This window comes from Doryrhamphus excisus, unplaced genomic scaffold, assembly GCF_030265055.1.
Source record: "Doryrhamphus excisus isolate RoL2022-K1 unplaced genomic scaffold, RoL_Dexc_1.0 HiC_scaffold_24, whole genome shotgun sequence".
In the NCBI taxonomy this organism is placed as follows: domain Eukaryota; kingdom Metazoa; phylum Chordata; class Actinopteri; order Syngnathiformes; family Syngnathidae; genus Doryrhamphus; species Doryrhamphus excisus.
The window spans coordinates 709,410-730,982 of NW_026652242.1; the positions used below are offsets into that span (position 1 = coordinate 709,410).

Below are 21,573 nucleotides of genomic sequence, written 5' to 3' on the forward strand. Positions count from 1 at the left end.
GTCTCATCCACCTCTCGCTGGAAGAAGTCTGTTTGACTGAAATCTTTAAATGGCATCTTAGGGTCTGTCAGACCTTCTGCAGCAATAAGATTATCTGACAGGGCCTTGTTGATGAACGTCGTGGTTGATGTCCCATCCACTTGATGTTTTGATTTTGGTTGGCCACAGCACAGACATGGTTTTTGTTTGAGTTTTTTGGCACAGGAGGTGGTTGCTGCTGCTCCAACGGGGTATGAGCAGGTGGTGGTGGTGAAATAACCATCTCTGCAGGCAGTGTCACTACAGGCACAAGATGCAACTATTCCAACAAAGGGACAAATGATTACGTTTTTACCTGGCTTTGCTTTGGCTGAGCGAGAAGTCCTTTCAGGCAAGAAAACAGCAAAAAGCAACACACACCAGCCGTGACTCAGACAAAACACAGAATACAAACAACAACACGATTACGACTATAAGCTATCCTTTTTTAGGTGAGAACCATGAACTCCTACTCAGAGGTGCGGATTGCTCATTCTCGCTGCTTCAAATTTGCCTGCGAGCAAACCTTGAACTTTAGACTCAGATCAATCGAAATGGTTGCCGATGCCCCTTTCTCTGTCTTGTTGCCGTTTCTCATTGAGGTTTCCTGACTGAGAGCAGATCGGCCTCACGGCTGGTTGGTTGTCTCCCGTGCACGGGCAGACCTTTCCAGCAAGCATTGGTAGTGCTGGGCTGGTCGTTTCTTGCTCGGTCTGGCTGCACTCGCAAGCCAAGGAGCTCGGCGCGGTGCTGCACCTGCCTCTTGTTTTAAACACGGGATAAGGGGGGAGCGCGAACGCAGTCCCCCACTACCACAAATTATGCAGTCGAGATTCCCGCATTTGGGGAATTCGCAGAGGTCAGCTCAACCCATGTGCAATGGCTGAGCCTCGCCCTGGGTGAACCACCTTCTTGATCATGGTATCTCCCCTGGCAGGTAAGTATGAGTTGCACCGGTCCCGCCCGGACTAGTCTCTCGCACATGTCACATGCTGAGTGGTGGTCTCATCAGGTCGCCCACAACAAGCCCAGCCACTTGACCTGTGTCCAAATTCAGAGACAGGACTCTGGTTATCTCAAGGAGTCAGTCTGTATGGCACTCTTGTGACTTCATTCTGAGCTAAGGCAGCGGCAGCAAGTGGCTTAGGGCAGTTGCTGCAGACGTTCAATGCGGAGACTGAAGTACTGACTCCACGTCCCTAGTCACACCATGTAACATGAGAGGCCAATATGTTGAACCCTGACACGTGTAGATGTGCAAGGTCGTTGTGAGTCAGTGGGTTGTCAGGTTCAAACTCCTGTGACACTTGTAAAAACACTTAAATGCAGAAATACAGAAGAGACAGACAACAATATTCAAAGTTACTCGCAGCGATGAGAGTGAAACCACATACCCAGTGACATGCCGCTCCACTGAGTTCAAACTCCTCTTTATTTATTCTTTTTCGGGGGTCCCTACTACATGGTCATGCAACTCTAGGGGTGGCAGTTGCACGAGCTGTATTTGTTTCTCTATGTGTATGTGTGTGTATGTGAGAGGAATTACTTTTATTGTTTTATGAGTTCTTATCTTGACACGTTCTTGCAGGATTAACGTGAACATCTGCAGGGTTGCGGTTGGCGCATCCAGGCACCTCCAGGACCTGGGGGTTGCTGGGGGTCTCTGATCAGGGTCGCAGGAACATTTCTTCTTCAGCACATTCAAACACTCTTTCTATTGTCTAAGCAAATGGATATAAGGGTGATAACTGATGCTATATTCATTCTATCTACATTTTATTCTAACAAGGATCTATCCCTGAGCATCCGACAAATGCTCTGTCTCACCCTAAACCCAGTCCTGACAGCATTCTCAGTCGAGGACCTTGTCTTATTGTGTTGTCCATTGTGTGTCCATGTTTTGTTTATATTTCTGTTGTCAGTCGCTTCAGGATGACAACGGTTTGTGCTTCAAGATGACCCCAACCATTCGACTGAGGCCGAAGACAAATCCTAGCTCCAGTAAAAACCTACCCAAATGTCAATTCCCTGACCGGGAATCGAACCCGGGCCGCGGCGGTGAGAGCGCCGAATCCTAGCCACTAGACCACCAGGGACTGCTTTATGTCTGCACTCAGCAAGGCAGAGACAGTGTCACTTTGACGTACTCCAGCAAAGGAACCAAAATAGTTCTGTGACTGGACCTTCTCTGCCAACATTGCAGCAGCAGGGGAATTACCTCAGATAGTAGAGCGCTTCCCTTAAATGTTAGACCCGAACCTCTTTTGTTTTGCTAATGTGGTCTGTTTTCTTAGCCCCGCAAATGTCCAAATGCACAATGTTTTTGCCTTTGTCGAGAGCATTGTAGTACATATGACATTTATGCTACATATGACATCAGAAATGATGGATATTTCTTCAACAGAACATGACGTCTGATTCAAAACATTTACTTGAAATGTTGGAGAGAAAAAAATGGAGTCGCTGAAACACATATGCAAGGCACTGCTGGGATTTGAACCCAGGACCTCCTGTTTACGAGACAGGAACTTTGACCAACTAAGCCACAGCGCCGGCAAAGGAGTGTCTTCAGTGTTAGGCGAACCACTGCATGACGGAAACCACACCAGTGGCCAGGCTTTCAACAGGACTGGTGAAATCCTGCCAGTGTAAGCGGACCGAATCCACGATTATTCTCCTCCTTGGTCTTCGCTGTGTCAAGGATGAGGATGTTGTTTGCATGCAACGACACCACAGCGGCCACCTCCTTCCTATAAGCCCCTTCGTGCAGGCCAGTGACGCACCCGATCAGTCATCCGGGAAATATGGATTGTGTGTCCAAACTGGGGACAGATGCCCGTGTACACACCTTCAGGGATCAAGCACATATCCTTTTTCCCATTTGTCACCTTGATTTTTTTGTGAAAGAAGGAATTGAACGGCCTTGCTTCCACCCAGATTCCAACTAGGGACCTTTTGCATGTAAGGCAAACGTGCTAACCACTACACTATGAAGGGTGAGCCCTTTAAGGGGACTGGTGAAGCAGTTGCCAAACAATGACACAAGATGATGTGTCCAAAGTGGGGGCATATTGACAATTGTCCAAATCGACAAATGTTTCTCCCTTGTAGGGAAAATTGTTCCACAAATTATGGGCTTTTCTTCAACAAAACATGAAATCACAATCACGGCTTGACAGGTTTGGCTTGTAACCTCCTCTAACGTTGTCTGGAGGGGTGGCCCTTTGATGAATGAAGTTAAGGTCCTTTCAGCCTGCCAATAAGCATTTTCAAACTATTGGCAAAGTCGCAACGTAAACAGGGATTGTGCTCAAACCCAGGCTTGAACCACGGACCTTTAAATCTTAATTCTCGCACTCGCCCGACTGAGCGATTCAGCTGCAAAGGTGGTGTTCCGCTTTTTCAGTAGAGGCTAAAAGAGGGGCCAGGGTGAAGCTGTGTTTCTGCCACATGTGTTGCTGTGTACCTGGCCCAGGGTGTTCTCATCTTGGGTTGGTATGTCCCCATGCTGGTAATGTGGGGTCTACACTTCTCCGCCTGAACAGGGACTTGAACCCTGGACAATCAGATTAAAAGTCTGATGCTCTACCAACTGAGCTATCCAGGCGCTTGATGAATGAGGACAACTCACAAGGCAAAATCTTCTGGCATACTGTACTTGACCTTGCAGAGATGAAGAAGCCCCTGTCCCGAAATTGCCACCTCCAAGATCGACGGAGGTCTTAAACTGCCCACATGGACAAGCCTAATATCTTCTGGACAAAAAGAGTTAATGGTCAGACAAGACAAAGGTTGAGCCAATCACCTGAACAATAAACTTTTGATCTGAGTGTCCGGGATTCAAGTCCCTGTTCAGGTGACCAGGTGGCCACGAGCCCTCCAACTAATGCACCTGCAGTTTAAGGCTATGTTCTGGATTATCAGTGTTTCGCCAAGAGTAAAATTGGGTCGAGCGAGAAGTCCTTTCAGGCAAGAAAACAACAAAAAGCAACACACACCAGCCGTGACTCAGACAAAACACAGAATACAAACAACAACACGATTACGGCTATAAGCTATCCTTTTTTAGGTGAGAACCATGAACTCCTACTCAGAGGTGCGGATTGCTCATTCTTGCTGCTTCAAATTCGCCGTTTCTCATTGAGGTTTCCTGACTGAGAGCAGATCGGCCTCACGGCTGGTTGGTTGTCTCCCGTGCACGGGCAGACCTTTCCAGCAAGCATTGGTAGTGCTGGGCTGGTCGTTTCTTGCTCGGTCTGGCTGCACTCGCAAGCCAAGGAGCTCGGCGCGGTGCTGTGCCTGCCTCTTGTTTTAAACACGGGATAAGGGGAGAGCGCGAACGCAGTCCCCCACTACCACAAATTAAGCAGTCGAGATTCCCGCATTTGGGGAATTCGCAGAGGTCAGCTCAACCCATGTGCAATGGCTGAGCCTCGCCCTGGGTGAACCACCTTCTTGATCATGGTATCTCCCCTGGCAGGTAAGTATGAGTTGCACCGGTCCCGCCCGGACTAGTCTCTCGCACATGTCACATGCTGAGTGGTGGTCTCATCAGGTCGCCTACAACACGCAATTCAAACAATTCAAACAATTCAACAATTCAAAATCATTTCCAGTGAGGTTAATTTCCAATAATTGTAAAAGTTGTTTCTGGGGTCTTGTCCTGTCAGGGTATTCATCAAATATGTATTTGACAGCTTCTAGGCCCCTCTTGGTATCGATATTCGTGTACATATTGTCCACGTCTAGCGAAAAAAAATCAGTGTTTCGCCAAGAGTAAAATTGGGTCGAGCGAGAAGTCCTTTCAGGCAAGAAAACAACAAAAAGCAACACACACCAGCCGTGACACGGAGCGCCGTCTGATGACGTCGGGAGTGTCGTCCCCATGCAACTGGAAGCCAGTCGCCTTTCGTCAGTGGAGAGGAGTCACCGTCCACGCCTGTGGCTGTGCCTGTCCTGTGGGAGTCCTACACACAATTTCCCGCTGTCCAGTTCGCCCAGCACGCCAACGCTCTTCCTCCACCAGGGATATTCCCCAGCTGCTGGCACTGCCCGCTCCAACCACACCGGCTGCGTCATCCGCTTTGGCGGGCCGACTTCAGGTGGAAGGTACGATATCCTGGGCGGGGGAAGCTTCTCCTACCACAGCATTAATTGACTCTGGGGCGGACGAGAACTTCATTGATAGCGGACTGGTCAGTTCTCTCAACATTCCTACTGTTGAGCTTGTCCCCCACAAGAATGTCCGCTCGCTAGATGAACATCACCTGGCATGCATTCCGCATCAGACGTGCGCCATATCCTTGGTGCTGTCGGGTAACCACCACAAGGTCACAATTTTTTTTCTTATGCCCTCTCGCTCAGCTCTGTTAGTACTCGGCCTCCCCTGGCATCCCGTGCGTGTGTTGTGATTGTGATGTTTTGTCATTCAGCGCCACTTTGCAGCGGCACATCCACTCGACAATTTAATTTGTTCTCCGACAGTGTTTCCCGATGTGGCATTGGTGGTTCAGTGGTAGAATTCTCGCTTGCCAAGCGGGAGGCCCGGGTCAGATTCCCGGCCAATGCAGTATATCTCAGCTTGTACCTTTCTTTAGAGCTCATGTTGAAAAAGTACAAAGGCTCTTTTCCTGCGAAAGGGCAGTATTCAGAATGACACCTGAAACGTAACAGACCGGACCACCCGAGAGTTAAGGTGGACAGCACTTAGTGAAACCTGACTGCAGTCATGCTGTTGTACTCCCTGTCGCGCAATTGGTCAGCACGTTTGGCTGTTAACTGAGAGGTTGGTGGTTCGAGCCCACCCAGGGACTCTCAATTCACACATTTGTTGGACTTTGGACTCCCTCCCTTGTATGAACATTTTTCCCCATTGGCGAACTGTTTTTGTGTTGGTGCCAGATGCACTGCCGGCGCTGTGGCTAAGCTGGTCAAAGTGCCTGTCTAGTAAACAGGTGATCCTGGGTTCAAATCCCAGCAGTGCCTGGGTGCTTGGTCAGTGAAACTTTGGCAGCTGATTTGTCAACCATGTACTTCTTTTTGTCACTTGCCCTTCAAGAACGAATTGACGTTGCATCCACAGCTGACATGATTGTTGTGGATCTCATTACGCCAGAAGGTGCTTGAATCCAAAGAGTATGACATTGTGATGTGTTGTCATTCAGCACCACTTTGCAGAGGCTCATCCACTTGACAGTTGAATTTTTTTTCTCTTACAGTGTGTCCCCACGTGGCATTGGTGGTTCAGTGGTAGAATTCTCACTTGCCAAGCGCGGGCCGCGTGGGTGTTGTTGACATTTGCTGCCAGCCAATCAGGATGCGAGACAGATGTCAGACAACCAGAGAGACTTCGGAGAAATGAAGTCAGGTGTCCGAATCCCGTCTAAAAATCAGTCAAGTCACCATTTTCTTCTCCACAATATATTTTTTTTCCAATTAATCCCTATATGATTACTATCAGGCTTATATTGATACCAGTGCTTGAAATAAAACACAAAATCAATGCAATGTAACAAAGAATATTTATTTATCAGGTTGCCATGCCACACTCAAAAACACTCTCAGAAATAAAAAATGAATACTAATCACAAGCTATGAATAATAAAAAAAAATGTTCATTTATTTTGCTGCCGTTGTTTCTCCTTTTCATAAAAAGGAGAGGCCTGGAACTCCCTCCAGCTCATCTCTCTTTCCATCCCGTTCTCTCTACAGATAGAGAAGACTTAGTAGTAGAGGCAGTAGATGTACTTCCCTGCTTGCCCTGGAAAGCCAGTGTGGATGTGGGGGCTGTTCGGATCCTGCTTTAGCTGCATCCTGCAGAACCGGCACTTTCGGACAGGGGGTGGAGGAGATTCCTCCCTCTTCCTCTTCTTCTGCTGTTTTTCCCTCCACCCTCTTTCTTGTATCATCGAGCTCTCGCTGGAAGAAGTCTGTTTGACTGAACTCTTGAAATGGCATCTTGGGGTTTGTCAGACTTTCTGCACCATATTTTTGGAAAACTTTTGTGGGGCAATAAAAGTATCTGACAGGGCCCCGCTGATAAAAGTCATGTATTGATGTCCCATCCCCTTGATATTTTGATTTTGGTTGACAACAGCACAGACATGTTTTTGTTTGAGTTTTTTTGACATGGGAGGTGGTTGCTCCTGCTCCAATGGGGTATGAGCAGGTGGTGGTGGTGGTGGTGATGGTGGAATGACCATAGCTGCAGGCAGTGTCACGACAGGCACAGCAGAGGTAGTGCTTAGCAACTGCCAAAGCTGCTGTGTATGTTGCAGCTTCTCTGGGCTGGTATTTAGTGAAGATGATGTATTGAGAAATTTACTGTTGTGTTTCATGTATTTGGAAATATGCAATTTTGATGTTGGATGCAGCATGTTGTTGGGGTCTTTGCTGGACTTGTGGACAAGAGTGCCATACTCCCGAACCACAAGCTTGATCATGTCCTCGTGCCCACGGTGTTTATTAAGGAGCTCGTCAATTGCCGACTTCTTTGGAGACGGCCAGCGCTTGTGGTCCAACACAAATACTCTCCCTCCAGTCTTCACTGGTCCAGTGCGGGCAGCAGTCGGAGAACATTGGATGGGCAATCTTCTTGTGGGCTCTAGGCAAAGAAAACCATGAGCTACACATTCGTTATTTGGTTCAAACAAGATGCAACACTATTAGAACAAGGGGACACATGATTAGTTCAGATAAGTTTTTACCTGGCTGTGGCTGAAGCTCAGAAACAGAAGCTTTATTGTCCAACTCAGATGCTGGGATAGGGGCCACACGACTAGACGTAGTCGCAGTAGCAGTTTGAAGAGGGTGAACAGAGTGGGGAACAAAGTTGAAAAGCCTGGTGGGAGGTGTGGAGGAAGGCTGCACTGGTTCTGCTCCCTGACCAGCTCCTTGATCAGACAGGATGCCTGGAGAAGGAGCACTTGTGGCGCGGCCGGGGTCCTTCTTGGTTTTATGTTTGTCCCAGTCTAAAGGGACCGAACAACACTCTGGCTCCCTGTACTCCAGGCCAAACCTGGACAAACTTTTCTTCGCCAAAGACCCGTCTGGAAACAGCATTCAGGGAGCATATCAGTGCAGGGTCGAAAACAGGCGGGAGACAAACGCCTGGCAGTTTCAGGTCCAGCAGACACTGATAGTTCCAGCGACACACTCCTGTCATGGCCTGGGCCTGGAACAGCTCTGGGGACACCTGCGTGCCGGTCACCCTTTTGGCCTGGTGGAAGTGGTAGCCCTCCTGCTGCGACGTGCCTCTGATGGGGATCCAGACGGGGACTGCTGCACGCTCACCTGGCACGTGGTTTAACTGTATCGTTCCTCCATGGCGGTACAGTATGCCCCCTTCCACCTCAGGATCACTGAGGCAACCGCGCAGAATGTGGACACGTTGGATCCTCCATCTCTTTAGCCTGGAGGGCTTATATAGAGGGATGCCATTCGGATCTGTGGTCAGGTGAAAGTGTCAGGCTCCTGTGACACTTGTAAAAACACTTAAATACAGAAATACAGAAGAGACAGACAACAATATTCAAAGTTACTCGCAGCGAGGAGAGTGAAACCACATACCGCTCCACTCTGAGTATGCAGTTCACACTCCTCTCCTTTTATTCTCTTTCGGGGGTCCCTACTACATGGTCGTGCAACTCTAAGGGGGGGGTGGAGAAGGCAGTTGCACGAGCTGTATTTGTTTGTCTATGTGTGTGTGTGTATGTGAGAGCAATTACTTTTAATGTTTTATGAGTTATTTATCTTGACACATTCTTGCGGGATTAACATGAGCATCTGCAGAGTCGCTGTTGGTGCATCCAGGCACCTCCTGGACCTGGGGGTCACTGGGGGTCTCTGATCATGGTCACGGGAACATTCCTTCTTCAGCACATTCAAACACTTTCTGTTGTCTAAGCAAATGGATATAAGGGTGATAACTAACAAAATTAAAACTGCGAGCAGTGATGAGCGGGCTCGAGCACCCCAACGCGGTCGGGGGTACACGCGGGTCGGGGTTGCGCGCGGGTCGTGGGCGCGCGCGCGACCGGACGGGCGTGCGGACGCGCCGTACGAAAAACCGCGGTGATCGGATAAGCGGTAAGGGAGTTACGGCATTTACAAATTTCCGCCAGGAGGGGGCGACGCCGGCGGCGAGGCGGGTGCGCGGTCACGTCCCGTCCGACGTCCCGAACCGCCATAAAAAAATTCGCAACGATCGGACCGTGCGGTAGGTACTTGTGGCGGATATACGTTTCCGCCTGTTGGTGGCGCTATACAGTCTTTACGCCCACATGGTAACGGACCGGAGGGTACCCCGAACCACCAGAAAAAATTAGGTGCGGATCCGACCGTGCGGAAGGAAGTTACGGCTGATATACATTTCCACCAGTTGGTGGCGCTATAGCGTATGTACACACACTGTCATAGACCAGAGGGTACCCCGAACCACCAGAAAAAAATTCGGGCAGATCCGACCATGTGGGAGGAAGTTACGGCAGATATACATTTCCACCAGTTGGTGGCGCTGTGTTTTGAACATGGGTTCTGGAGCGTTAGGTGCGTCCTGTCATGATAGACATCTCCACCGAAAATCATAGTGATACGTGCAACGGGTGGCGAGGGATAATGAATTGAAACTTCTAGGTGGCGCTAGTGTGTCAATTTAGATTGGTGTCACATGGGAGCACCACCAGGGCGCTCAGGCCTGGATTCTGACCTTACGTGTAAGATTTCAGCAGCCTGTGACCTTCTGCGGGCAAAAAATAAGCCTTCGATGATCAATGGCGAAGGCTGACCATTCGCCGTGGCCACGCCCACCACATGTGCTTTACACACATCATAGTCCATCAACTGACATCATCAGTCTGTCAGTCAAACTGTGTATTGACTTTGATCTACATTGCTTCAAGGCAAGGCCAGACACCAGGCAGGGCCAGATAAGGTAAAAGTTAAGGTTAAAGTAAAAGTTTGGTGGCGTGACACGCCCACATCCTAAGTAGCAGCCCAAAATCCTTCGCAATTTAACGTGGGCCATCCGTCTAGTGTCCGTTGATGCTACAACGGACTCATTCGGTCAAACCCTCTAGGAGGAGTTCGTCGAGATACGACCCCTACATCCTCCCCCAAATGGCCGCCGCCACCTAAAATGGCCGACTTCCTGTTGGTTTTTGAACATGGGTTCTGTCACGAGTGATGTCTCCTCCGAAAATCCTGCCCATACGTGCAACGGGAGGCGAGGGATAATTATTTTAAAACTTGTAGGTGGCGCTAGTGAGTCAATTTGGCTTGGTTTCAAATGGGGGCCCCACCAGGGCCCTCAGGCCTGGAATCTGACCCCCCTTAAGAGTTTTCAAGCACATGCGACCTTCTGCGGGCGAATGATGACCCTTTCTTTGTAAACGGCGAGGCCTGAGCATTCGCCGCCAGGCCACGCCCACCACGTGCGCTTTTCCTGCATCATGGTCCATCAACAGGCTTCACCAGGCTGTCAGGCAGTGACCTTGTGACCTCGGTGTTCATCTGATGAATCTCCTGCCAGAAAAGGCCTCATGTAGATGACACGCCTGTAGCCTGTCGCCAATAGGTGGCGCTGCGACGAAATCAGGAAGTGACCTACGGGGACCTTCGGGGCGGGGCCATGATCACATGTACCAAGTATGATGAAGATCTGACCACGTGGAGCCAAGTTATTCACGTCTACAGTTACGCTCAGCGTGCAAGGCCCGGACAGATGAAAAAGGGCAAAATTTGGGGGCGTGCCACGCCCACATCGTATGGAATATCCCCAAATCCTTCGCAATTTAACGTGGGCCATCCGTCTAGTGTCCGTTGATGCAACAACGGACTCATTCGGTCAAACCCCCTAGGAGGAGTTCGTCGAGATACGACCCCAACTTCTTGCCCGAAAAAGGCCGCCGCCATCCAAAATGGCCGACTTCCTGTTCGTTTTACAATATGGGTTCTTGAGACTTTTTGGTCCGTCCTGTCACGATAGACGTCTCCACCAAGTTTCGTGATGATCGGTGAAACTGGTGGCGGGGGCCAATTTTTTCAAAAATAAAAGGTGGCGCTAGAGAGTCAATTTTGGAACATTGTTTTCGGGACCCCCACCAGATCGAAATTTTCGCCAGACCTGACGCGCTTGCAAAATTTGGTGAGTTTTCGGGCATGTTCAGGCCCTCAAAATGGCCGTCCTTTCGTCAGAATAATAATAATAATAAAAAACGGAACGATTACAATAGGGCTTTCGCACTGGTCAGTGCTCGAGCCCTAAAAACATTACGATTACAATAGGGCTTTCGCACTGGTCAGTGCTCGAGCCCTAATAATAATAATAATTAAAACTGCAAGCAGTGATGAGCGGGCTCGAGCACCCCGACGCGGTCGGGGGTACGCGCGGGTCGGGGGTACGCGCGGGTCGGGGGCGCGCGCGTGTCCGGACGGGCGCGCGGACGCGCCGTTCGAAAAACTGTGGCGATGGGATAAGCGGTAAGGGAGTTACGGCACTTGCAATTTTCCGCCAGGAGGGGGCGACGCCGGCGGCGAGGCGGGTGCGCGGTCACGTCCCGTCCGACGCCCCGAACCGCCATAAGAAAATCCGCGACGATCGGACCGTGCGGTAGGTACTTGCGGCGGATATACGTTTCCGCCTGTGGGTGGCGCTATACAGTCTATGCGCCCACACGGTAATGGACCGGAGAGTACCCCGAACCACCAGAAAAAATTAGGTGCCGATCCGACCATGCGGAAGGAAGTTACGGCTGATATACATTTCCACCAGTTGGTGGCGCTATAGCGTATGTACACACACTGTCATAGACCAGAGGGTACCCCGAACCACCGGAAAAAAATTCGGGCAGATCCGACCATGTGGGAGGAAGTTACGGCAGATATACATTTCCACCAGTTGGTGGCGCTATAGAGTCTATGGACACGCAGATTCAAAGAGTGGAGGGTGACCCGACTGACCAAAAAAAATTTAGAGACGATCAGACCATGTGGAAGGAAGTTACAGCTATATACATTTCCACCAGTTGGTGGCGCTATAGAGTCTATGTACACACACAGTCATAGACCAGAGGGTACCCCAAACCACCAGAAAAAATTAGGGGCCGATCCGACCATGTGGAAGGAAGTTACAGCTGATATACATTTCCACCAATTGGTGGCGCTATACAGTCTATGTACACACAGTATAACAGACCAGAGATTGACCCAACACACCAAAAAAAATTCAAGACAATCTGACCATGAATCAGGAAGTTACGGCATATATACATTTCCACCAGTTGGTGGCGCTATAGAGTCTATGTACAAACACAGTCATAGACCAGAGGGTACCCCAAACCACCAGAAAAAAATTTGGACCGATCCGACCATGTGGGAGGAAGTTATGGCAGATATACATTTTCACCAGTTGGTGGCGCTATAGTGTATGTACACACACTGTCATAAAGCAGAGGGTACCCCAAACCACCAGAAAAAAATTTGGGCAGATCGGACCAAGTGGGAGGAAGTTACAGCAGATATACATTTTCACCAGTTGGTGGCGCTATAGAATCTATGTACACACCCAGTCATAGACCGGAGGGTACCCCAAACCACCAGAAAAAATTTGGGGCAGATCCGACCATGTGGAAGGAAGTTACAGGTGATATACATTTCCACCAGTTGGTGGCGCTGTGTTTTGAACATGGGTTCTGGAGCGTTAGGTGCGTCCTGTCATGATAGACGTCTCCACCGAAAATCATAGTGATACGTGCAACAGGTGGCGAGGGATAATGAATTGAAACTTCTAGGTGGCGCTAGTGTGTCAATTTAGATTGGTGTCACATGGGAGCACCACCAGGGCGCTCAGGCCTGGATTCTGACCTTACGTGTAAGATTTCAGCAGCCTGTGACCTTCTGCGGGCGAAATATGAGCCTTCGATGGTCAATGGCGAAGGCTGACCATTCGCCGTGGCCACGCCCACCACATGTGCTTAACACACATCACAGTCCATCAACTGACATCATCAGTCTGTCAGTCAAACTGTGTATTGACTTTGATGTACATTGCTTCAAGGCAAGGCCAGACACCAGGCAGGGCCAGATAAGGTAAAAGTTAAGGTTAAAGTAAAAGTTTGGTGGCGTGCCACGCCCACATCCTAAGTAGCAGCCCAAAATCCTTCGCAATTTAATGTGGGCCATCCGTCTAGTGTCCGTTGATGCTACAACGGACTCATTCGGTCAAACCCCCTAGGAGGAGTTCGTCGAGATACGACCCCTACATCCTCCCCCAAATGGCCGCCGCCACCTAAAATGGCCGACTTCCTGTTGGTTTTTGAACATGGGTTCTTGAGACTTTTTTGTGCGTCCTGTCACGAGTGATGTCTCCTCCGAAAATCATGCCCATACGTGCAACGGGAGGCGAGGGATAATTATTTTAAAACTTGTAGGTGGCGCTAGTGAGTCAATTTGGCTTGGTTTCAAATGGGGGCCCCACCAGGGCCCTCAGGCCTGGAATCTGCCCCCCCTTATGAGTTTTCAAGCACATGCGACCTTCTGCGGGCGAATGATGACCCTTTCTTTGTAAACGGCGAGGCCTGAGCATTTGCCGCCAGGCCATGCCCACCACGTGCGCTTTTCCTGCATCATGCTCCATCAACAGGCTTCACCAGGCTGTCAGGCAGTGACCTTGTGACCTCGGTGTTCATCTGATGAATCTCCTGCCAGAAAAGGCCTCATGTAGATGACACGCCTTTAGCCTGTCGCCAATAGGTGGCGCTGCGACGAAATCAGGAAGTGACCTACGGGGACCTTCGGGGCGGGAACATGATCACATGTACCAAGTATGATGAAGATCTGACCACGTGGAGCCAAGTTATTCACGTCTACAGTTACGCTCAGCGTGCAAGGCCCGGACAGATGAAAAAGGGCAAAATTTGGGGGCGTGCCACGCCCACATCGTATGGAATATCCCAAAATCCTTCGCAATTTAACGTCGGCCATCCGTCTAGTGTCCGTTGATGCAACAACGGACTCATTCGGTCAAACCCCCTAGGAGGAGTTCGTCGAGATACGACCCCAACTTCTGGCCCGAAAAAGGCCGGCGCCATCCAAAATGGCCGACTTCCTGTTCGTTTTCCAATATGGGTTCTTGAGACTTTTTGGTCCGTCCTGTCACGATAGACGTCTCCACCAAGTTTCGTGACGATCGGTGAAAGTGGTGGCGGGGGCTAATTTTTTTTAAAATTCAAGGTGGCGCTAGAGAGGCAATTTTGGAACATTATATTTGAAACCCATAAAATATCAAATTTTTCGCCGGACCTGATGCGCTCGCCAAATTTGGTGAGTTTTCGGGCATGTTCAGGCCCTCAAAAAGGCCGTCATTTCGTCATAATAATAATAATAATAATAATTAAAACTGCAAGCAGTGATGAGCGGGCTCGAGCACCCCGACGCGGTCGGGGGTACGTGCGGGTCGGGGGTACACGCGGGTCGAGGGCGCGCGCGTGTTCAGACGGGCGCGCGGACGCACCGTACGAAAAACCGCAACGATGGGATAAGCGGTAAGGGAGTTACGGCACTTGCAATTTTCCGCCCGGAGGGGGCGACGCCGGCGGCGAGGCTGGTGCGCGGTCACGTCCCGTCCGGCGCCCAGAACCGCCATAAAAAAATTTGCGACGATCGGACCATGCGGTAGGTACTTGCGGCGGATATACGTTTCCGCCTGTGGGTGGCGCTATACAGTCTATGCGCCCACACGGTAACGGACTGGAGGGTACCCCGAACCACCAGAAAAAATTAGGTGCCGATCCGACCGTGCAGAAGGAAGTTACGGCTGATATACATTTCCACCAGTTGGTGGCGCTATAGCGTATGTACACACACTGTCATAGACCAAAGGGTAACCCGAACCACCAGAAAAAAATTCGGGCAGATCCGACCATGTGGGAGAAAGTTACGGCAGATATAAATTTCCACCAGTTGGTGGTGCTATACAGTCTATGTACACACACAGTCATAGACCAGAGGGTACCCCAAACCACCAGAAAAAAATTTGGGCAGATCGGACCAAGTGGGAGGAAGTGACGGCAGATATACATTTTCACCAGTTGGTGGCGCTATAGAGTCTATGTACACACCCAGTCATAGACTGGAGGGTATCCCAAACCACCAGAAAAAATTTGGGGCAGATCCGACCGTGTGAAATGAAGTTACAGCTGATATACATTGCCACCAATAGGTGGTGCTATACAGTCTATGTACACACAGTATAACAGACCAGAGATTGACCCAACACACCAAAAAAAATTTCAAGGCAATCTGACCATGAATCAGGAAGTTATGGCAGATATACATTTCCACCAGTTGGTGGCGCTATAGAGTCCATATACACACACAGTCACAGACTGGAGGCTGACCGAACCCACCCAAAAAATTAGGAGACGATCCGACCATGCGTGAGGAAGTTACAGCAGATATACATTTCCACCAGTTGGTGGCGCTGTGTTTTGAACATGGGTTCTGGAGCGTTAGGTGCGTCCTGTCATGATAGACTTCTCCACCGAAAATCATAGTGATACGTGCAACGGGTGGCGAGGGATAATGATTTGAAACTTCTAGGTGGCGCTAGTGTGTCAATTTAGATTGGTGTCACATGGGAGCACCACCAGGGCGCTCAGGCCTGGATTCTGACCTTACGTGTAAGATTTCAGCAGCCTGTGACCTTCTGCGGGCGAAATATGAGCCTTCGATGGTCAATGGCGAAGGCTGACCATTCGCCGTGGCCACGCCCACCACATGTGCTTTACACACATCACAGTCCATCAACTGACATCATCAGTCTGTCAGTCAAACTGTGTATTGACTTTGATGTACATTGCTTCAAGGCAAGGCCAGACACCAGGCAGGGCCAGATAAGGTAAAAGTTAAGGTTAAAGTAAAAGTTTGGTGGCGTGCCACGCCCACATCCTAAGTAGCAGCCCAAAATCCTTCGCAATTTAACGTGGGCCATCCGTCTAGTGTCCGTTGATGCTACAACGGACTCATTCGGTCAAACCCCCTAGGAGGAGTTCGTCGAGATACGACCCCTACATCCTCCCCCAAATGGCCGCCGCCACCTAAAATGGCCGACTTCCTGTTGGTTTTTGAACATGGGTTCTTGAGACTTTTTTGTGCGTCCTGTCACGAGTGATGTCTCCTCCGAAAATCATGCCCATACGTGCAACGGGAGGCGAGGGATAATTATTTTAAAACTTGTAGGTGGCGCTAGTGAGTCAATTTGGCTTGGTTTCAAATGGGGGCCCCACCAGGGCCCTCAGGCCTGGAATCTGCCCCCCCTTATGAGTTTTCAAGCACATGCGACCTTCTGCGGGCGAATGATGACCCTTTCTTTGTAAACGGCGAGGCCTGAGCATTCGCCGCCAGGCCACGCCCACCACGTGCGCTTTTCCTGCATCATGGTCCATCAACAGGCTTCACCAGGCTGTCAGGCAGTGACCTTGTGACCTCGGTGTTCATCTGATGAATCTCCTGCCAGAAAAGGCCTCATGTAGATGACACGCCTTTAGCCTGTCGCCAATAGGTGGCGCTGCGACAAAATCAGGAAGTGACCTACGGGGACCTTCGGGGCGGGGCCATGATCACATGTACCAAGTATGATGAAGATCTGACCATGTGGAGGCAAGTTATTCACGTCTACAGTTACGCTCAGCGTGCAAGGCCCGGGCAGATGAAAAAGGGCAAAATTGGGGGGCGTGCCACGCCCACATCGTACGGAATATCCCAAAATCCTTCGCAATTTAACGTCGGCCAGCCGTCTAGTGTCCGTTGATGCAACAACGGACTCATTCGGTCAAACCCCCTAGGAGGAGTTCGTCGAGATACGACCCCAACTTCTGGCCCGAAAAAGACCGGCGCCATCCAAAATGGCCGACTTCCTGTTCGTTTTACAATATGGGTTCTTGAGACTTTTTGGTCCGTCCTGTCACGATAGACGTCTCCACAAAGTTTCGTGACGATAGGTGAAACTGGTGTCGGGGGCCAATTTTTTCAAAAATAAAAGGTGGCGCTAGAGAGTCAATTTTGGAACATTGTTTTCGGGACCCCCACCAGATCGAAATTTTCGGCAGACCTGACGCGCTTGCAAAATTTGGTGAGTTTTCGGGCATGTTCAGGCCCTCAAAATGGCCGTCGAATCGGCAGAATAATAATAATAATAATTAAAACTGCAAGCAGTGATGAGCGGGCTCGAGCACCCCGACGCGGTCGGGGGTAGGCGCGGGTAGGGGGTACGCGTGGGTCGGGGGTACGCGTGGGTCGGGGGTACGCGTGGGTCGGGGGCGCGCGCGTGTCCGGACGGGCGCGCGGACGCGCCGTTCGAAAAACTGTGGCGATGGGATAAGCGGTAAGGGAGTTACGGCACTTGCAATTTTCCGCCAGGAGGGGGCGACGCCGGCGGCGAGGCGGGTGCGCGGTCACGTCCCGTCCGACGCCCCGAACCGCCATAAGAAAATTCGCGACAATCGGACCGTGCGGTAGGTACTTGCGGCGGATATACGTTTCCGCCTGTGGGTGGCGCTATACAGTCTATGCGCCCACACGGTAACGGACCGGAGGGTACCCCGAACCACCAGAAAAAATTAGGTGCCGATCCGACCGTGCGGAAGGAAGTTACGGCTGATATACATTTCCACCAGTTGGTGGCGCTATAGCGTATGTACACACACTGTCATAGACCAGAGGGTACCCCGAACCACCGGAAAAAAATTCGGGCAGATCCGACCATGTGGGAGGAAGTTACGGCAGATATACATTTCCACCAGTTGGTGGCGCTATAGAGTCTATGTACACACACAGTCATAGACCAGAGGGTACCCCAAACCACCAGAAAAAATTTGGGGCCGATACGACCATGTGCAAGGAAGTTACAGCTGATATACATTTCTACCAGTTGGTGGCGCTATAGCGTATGTACACACACTGTCATAGACCAGAGGGTACCCCGAACCACCGGAAAAAAATTCGGGCAGATCCGACCATGTGTGAGGAAGTTACGGCAGATATACATTTCCACCAGTTGGTGGCGCTATAGAGTCTATTGACACGCAGATTCAAAGAGTGGAGGGTGACCCGACTGACCAAAAAAAATTTAGAGACGATCAGACCATGTGGAAGGAAGTTACAGCTATATACATTTCCACCAGTTGGTGGCGCTATAGAGTCTATGTACACACACAGTCATAGACCAGAGGGTACCCCAAACCACCAGAAAAAATTCGGGGCCGATCCGACCATGTGGAAGGAAGTTACAGCTGATATACATTTCCACCAATTGGTGGCGCTATACAGTCTATGTACACACAGTATAACAGACCAGAGATTGACCCAACACACCAAAAAAAATTCAAGACAATCTGACCATGAATCAGGAAGTTACGGCATATATACATTTCCACCAGTTGGTGGCGCTGTGTTTTGAACATGGGTTCTGGAGCGTTAGGTGCGTCCTGTCATGATAGACGTCTCCACCGAAAATCATAGTGATATGTGCAACGGGTGGCGAGGGATAATGAATTGAAACTTCTAGGTGGCGCTAGTGTGTCAATTTAGATTGGTGTCACATGGGAGCACCACCAGGGCGCTCAGGCCTGGATTCTGACCTTACGTGTAAGATTTCAGCAGCCTGTGACCTTCTGCGGGCAAAATATGAGCCTTCGATGGTCAATGGCGAAGGCTGACCATTCGCCGTGGCCACGCCCACCACATGTGCTTTACACACATCACAGTCCATCAACTGACATCATCAGTCTGTCAGTCAAACTGTGTATTGACTTTGATGTACATTGCTTCAAGGCAAGGCCAGACACCAGGCAGGGCCAGATAAGGTAAAAGTTAAGGTTAAAGTAAAGGTTTGGTGGCGTGCCACGCCCACATCCTAAGTAGCAGCCCAAAATCCTTCGCAATTTAACGTGGGCCATCCGTCTAGTGTCCGTTGATGCTACAACGGACTCATTCGGTCAAACCCCCTAGGAGGAGTTCGTCGAGATACGACCCCTACATCCTCCCCCTAATGGCCGCCGCCACCTAAAATGGCGGACTTCCTGTTGGTTTTTGAACATGGGTTCTTGAGACTTTTTTGTGCGTCCTGTCACGAGTGATGTCTCCTCCGAAAATCATGCCCATACGTGCAACGGGAGGCGAGGGATAATTATTTTAAAACTTGTAGGTGGCGCTAGTGAGTCAATTTGGCTTGCTTTCAAATGGGGGCCCCACCAGGGCCCTCAGGCCTGGAATCTGCCCCCCCTTATGAGTTTTCAAGCACATGCGACCTTCTGCGGGCGAATGATGACCCTTTCTTTGTAAACAGCGAGGCCTGAGCATTCGCCGCCAGGCCACGCCCACCACGTGCGCTTTTCCTGCATCATGGTCCATCAACAGGCTTCACCAGGCTGTCAGGCAGTGACCTTGTGACCTCGGTGTTCATCTGATGAATCTCCTGCCAGAAAAGGCCTCATGTAGATGACACGCCTTTAGCCTGTCGCCAATAGGTGGCGCTGCGACGAAATCAGGAAGTGACCTACGGGGACCTTCGGGGCGGGGCCATGATCACATGTACCAAGTATGATGAAAATCTGACCACGTGGAGCCAAGTTATTCACGTCTACAGTTACGCTCAGCGTGCTAGGCCCGGACAGATGAAAAAGGGCAAAATTTGGGGGCGTGCCACGCCCACATCGTATGGAATATCCCAAAATCCTTCGCAATTTAACGTCGGCCATCCGTCTAGTGTCCGTTGATGCAACAACGGACTCATTCGGTCAAACCCCCTAGGAGGAGTTCGTCGAGATACGACCCTAACTTCTGGCCCGAAAAAGGCCGGCGCCATCCAAAATGGCCGACTTCCTGTTCGTTTTCCAATATGGGTTCTTGAGACTTTTTAGTCCGTCCTGTCACGATAGACGTCTCCACCAAGTTTCGTGACGATAGGTGAAACTGGTGTCGGGGGCCAATTTTTTTTAAATTTCAAGGTGGCGCTAGAGAGCCAATTTTGGAACATTATATTTGAAACCCATAAAATATCAAATTTTTCGCCAGACCTGACGCGCCTGCAAAAATTGGTGAGTTTTGGGGCATGTTAAGGCCCCCAAAAAGGCGATCATTTCGGGAGAATAATAATAATAATAATAATTAAAACTGCAAGCAGTGATGAGCGGGCTCGAGCACCCCGACGCGGTCGGGGGTACGCGCGGGTCGGGGGTACGCCGGGTCGGGGGCGGGCGCGTGTCCGGACGGGCGCGCGGACGCGCCGTACGAAAAACCGCGGCGATGGGATAAGCGGTAAGGGAGTTACAGCACTTGCAATTTTCCGCCAGGAGGGGGCGACGCCGGCGGCGAGGCGGGTGCGCGGTCATGTCCCGTCCGGCGCCCCGAACCGCCATAAAAAAATTTGCGACGATCGGACCGTGCGGTAGGTACTTGCGGCGGATATACGTTTCCGCCTGTGGGTGGCGCTATACAGTCTATGCGCCCACACGGTAACGGACCGGAGGGTACCCCGAACTACCAGAAAAAATTAGGTGCCGATCCGACCGTGCGGAAGGAAGTTACGGCTGATATACATTTCCACCAGTTGGTGGCGCTATAGCGTATGTACACACACTGTCATCGACCAGAGGGTACCCCGAACCACCGGAAAAAAATTCGGGCAGATCCGACCAGGTGGTAGGAAGTTACGGCAGATATACATTTCCACCAGTCGGTGGCGCTATAGAGTCTATGGACACGCAGATTCAAAGAGTGGAGGGTGACCCGACCGACCAAAAAAAATTTAGAGACGATCCGACCATGTGGAAGGAAGTTATGGCTATATACATTTCCACCAGTTGTTGGCGCTATAGAGTCTATGTATACACAAAGTCATAGACCAGAGGGTACCCCGAACCACCAGAAAAAAATTGGGACTGATCCGACCATGTGGAAGGAAGTTACAGCTGATATACGTTTCCACCGGTTGGAGGCGCTATAGAGTCTATGGACACGCAGATTCACAGAGTGGAGGGTGACCCGACCGACCAAAAAAAATTTAGAGACGATCCGACCATGTGGAAGGAAGTTACGGCTATATACATTTCCACCAGTTGATGGCGCTATAGAGTCTATGTATACACACAGTCATAGACCAGAGGGTACCCCGAACCACCAGAAAAAAATTCGGGCAGATCCGACCATGTGGGAGAAAGTTACGGCGGATATACATTTCCACCAGTTGGTGGCGCTATACAGTCTATGTACACACACAGTCATAGACCAGAGGGTACCCCGAACCACCAGAAAAAATTTGGGACCGATCCGACCATGTGGAAGGAAGTTACAGCTGATATACATATCCACCAGTTGGAGGCGCTATAGCGTATGTACACACACTGTCATAGACCAGAGGGTACCCCGAACCACCAGAAAAAAATTCGGGCAGATCCGACCATGTGGGAGAAAGTTACGGCAGATATAAATTTCCACCAGTTGGTGGTGCTATACAGTCTATGTACACACACAGTCATAGACCAGAGGGGACCCCAAACC

The 21,573-nt window shown here is 50.4% G+C and overlaps 8 non-coding genes across 8 annotated transcripts; 2 read left to right on the top strand and 6 right to left on the bottom strand.

Annotated features, from left to right (window-relative positions):
- Positions 1-799: 799 nt before the first annotated feature.
- Positions 800-963, bottom strand: LOC131111114 (U1 spliceosomal RNA). The gene has a single exon (XR_009121111.1). It is a non-coding gene; the product is annotated as a U1 spliceosomal RNA (small nuclear RNA).
- Positions 964-2,042: 1,079 nt separating this feature from the next.
- Positions 2,043-2,114, bottom strand: trnae-cuc (transfer RNA glutamic acid (anticodon CUC)). The gene has a single exon. It is a non-coding gene; the product is annotated as a tRNA-Glu (tRNA).
- Positions 2,115-2,497: 383 nt separating this feature from the next.
- trnat-cgu (transfer RNA threonine (anticodon CGU)) lies at positions 2,498-2,571 on the bottom strand. Its single transcript has one exon. It is a non-coding gene; the product is annotated as a tRNA-Thr (tRNA).
- Positions 2,572-2,942: 371 nt separating this feature from the next.
- trnav-uac (transfer RNA valine (anticodon UAC)) lies at positions 2,943-3,020 on the bottom strand. The gene has a single exon. It is a non-coding gene; the product is annotated as a tRNA-Val (tRNA).
- Positions 3,021-3,552: 532 nt separating this feature from the next.
- Positions 3,553-3,625, bottom strand: trnak-uuu (transfer RNA lysine (anticodon UUU)). The gene has a single exon. It is a non-coding gene; the product is annotated as a tRNA-Lys (tRNA).
- A 717-nt stretch (positions 3,626-4,342) lies between these two features.
- On the bottom strand, positions 4,343-4,506 carry LOC131111117 (U1 spliceosomal RNA). Its single transcript, XR_009121114.1, has one exon. It is a non-coding gene; the product is annotated as a U1 spliceosomal RNA (small nuclear RNA).
- A 1,010-nt stretch (positions 4,507-5,516) lies between these two features.
- Positions 5,517-5,587, top strand: trnag-gcc (transfer RNA glycine (anticodon GCC)). Its single transcript has one exon. It is a non-coding gene; the product is annotated as a tRNA-Gly (tRNA).
- A 342-nt stretch (positions 5,588-5,929) lies between these two features.
- Positions 5,930-6,003, top strand: trnat-agu (transfer RNA threonine (anticodon AGU)). The gene has a single exon. It is a non-coding gene; the product is annotated as a tRNA-Thr (tRNA).
- Positions 6,004-21,573: the final 15,570 nt, after the last annotated feature.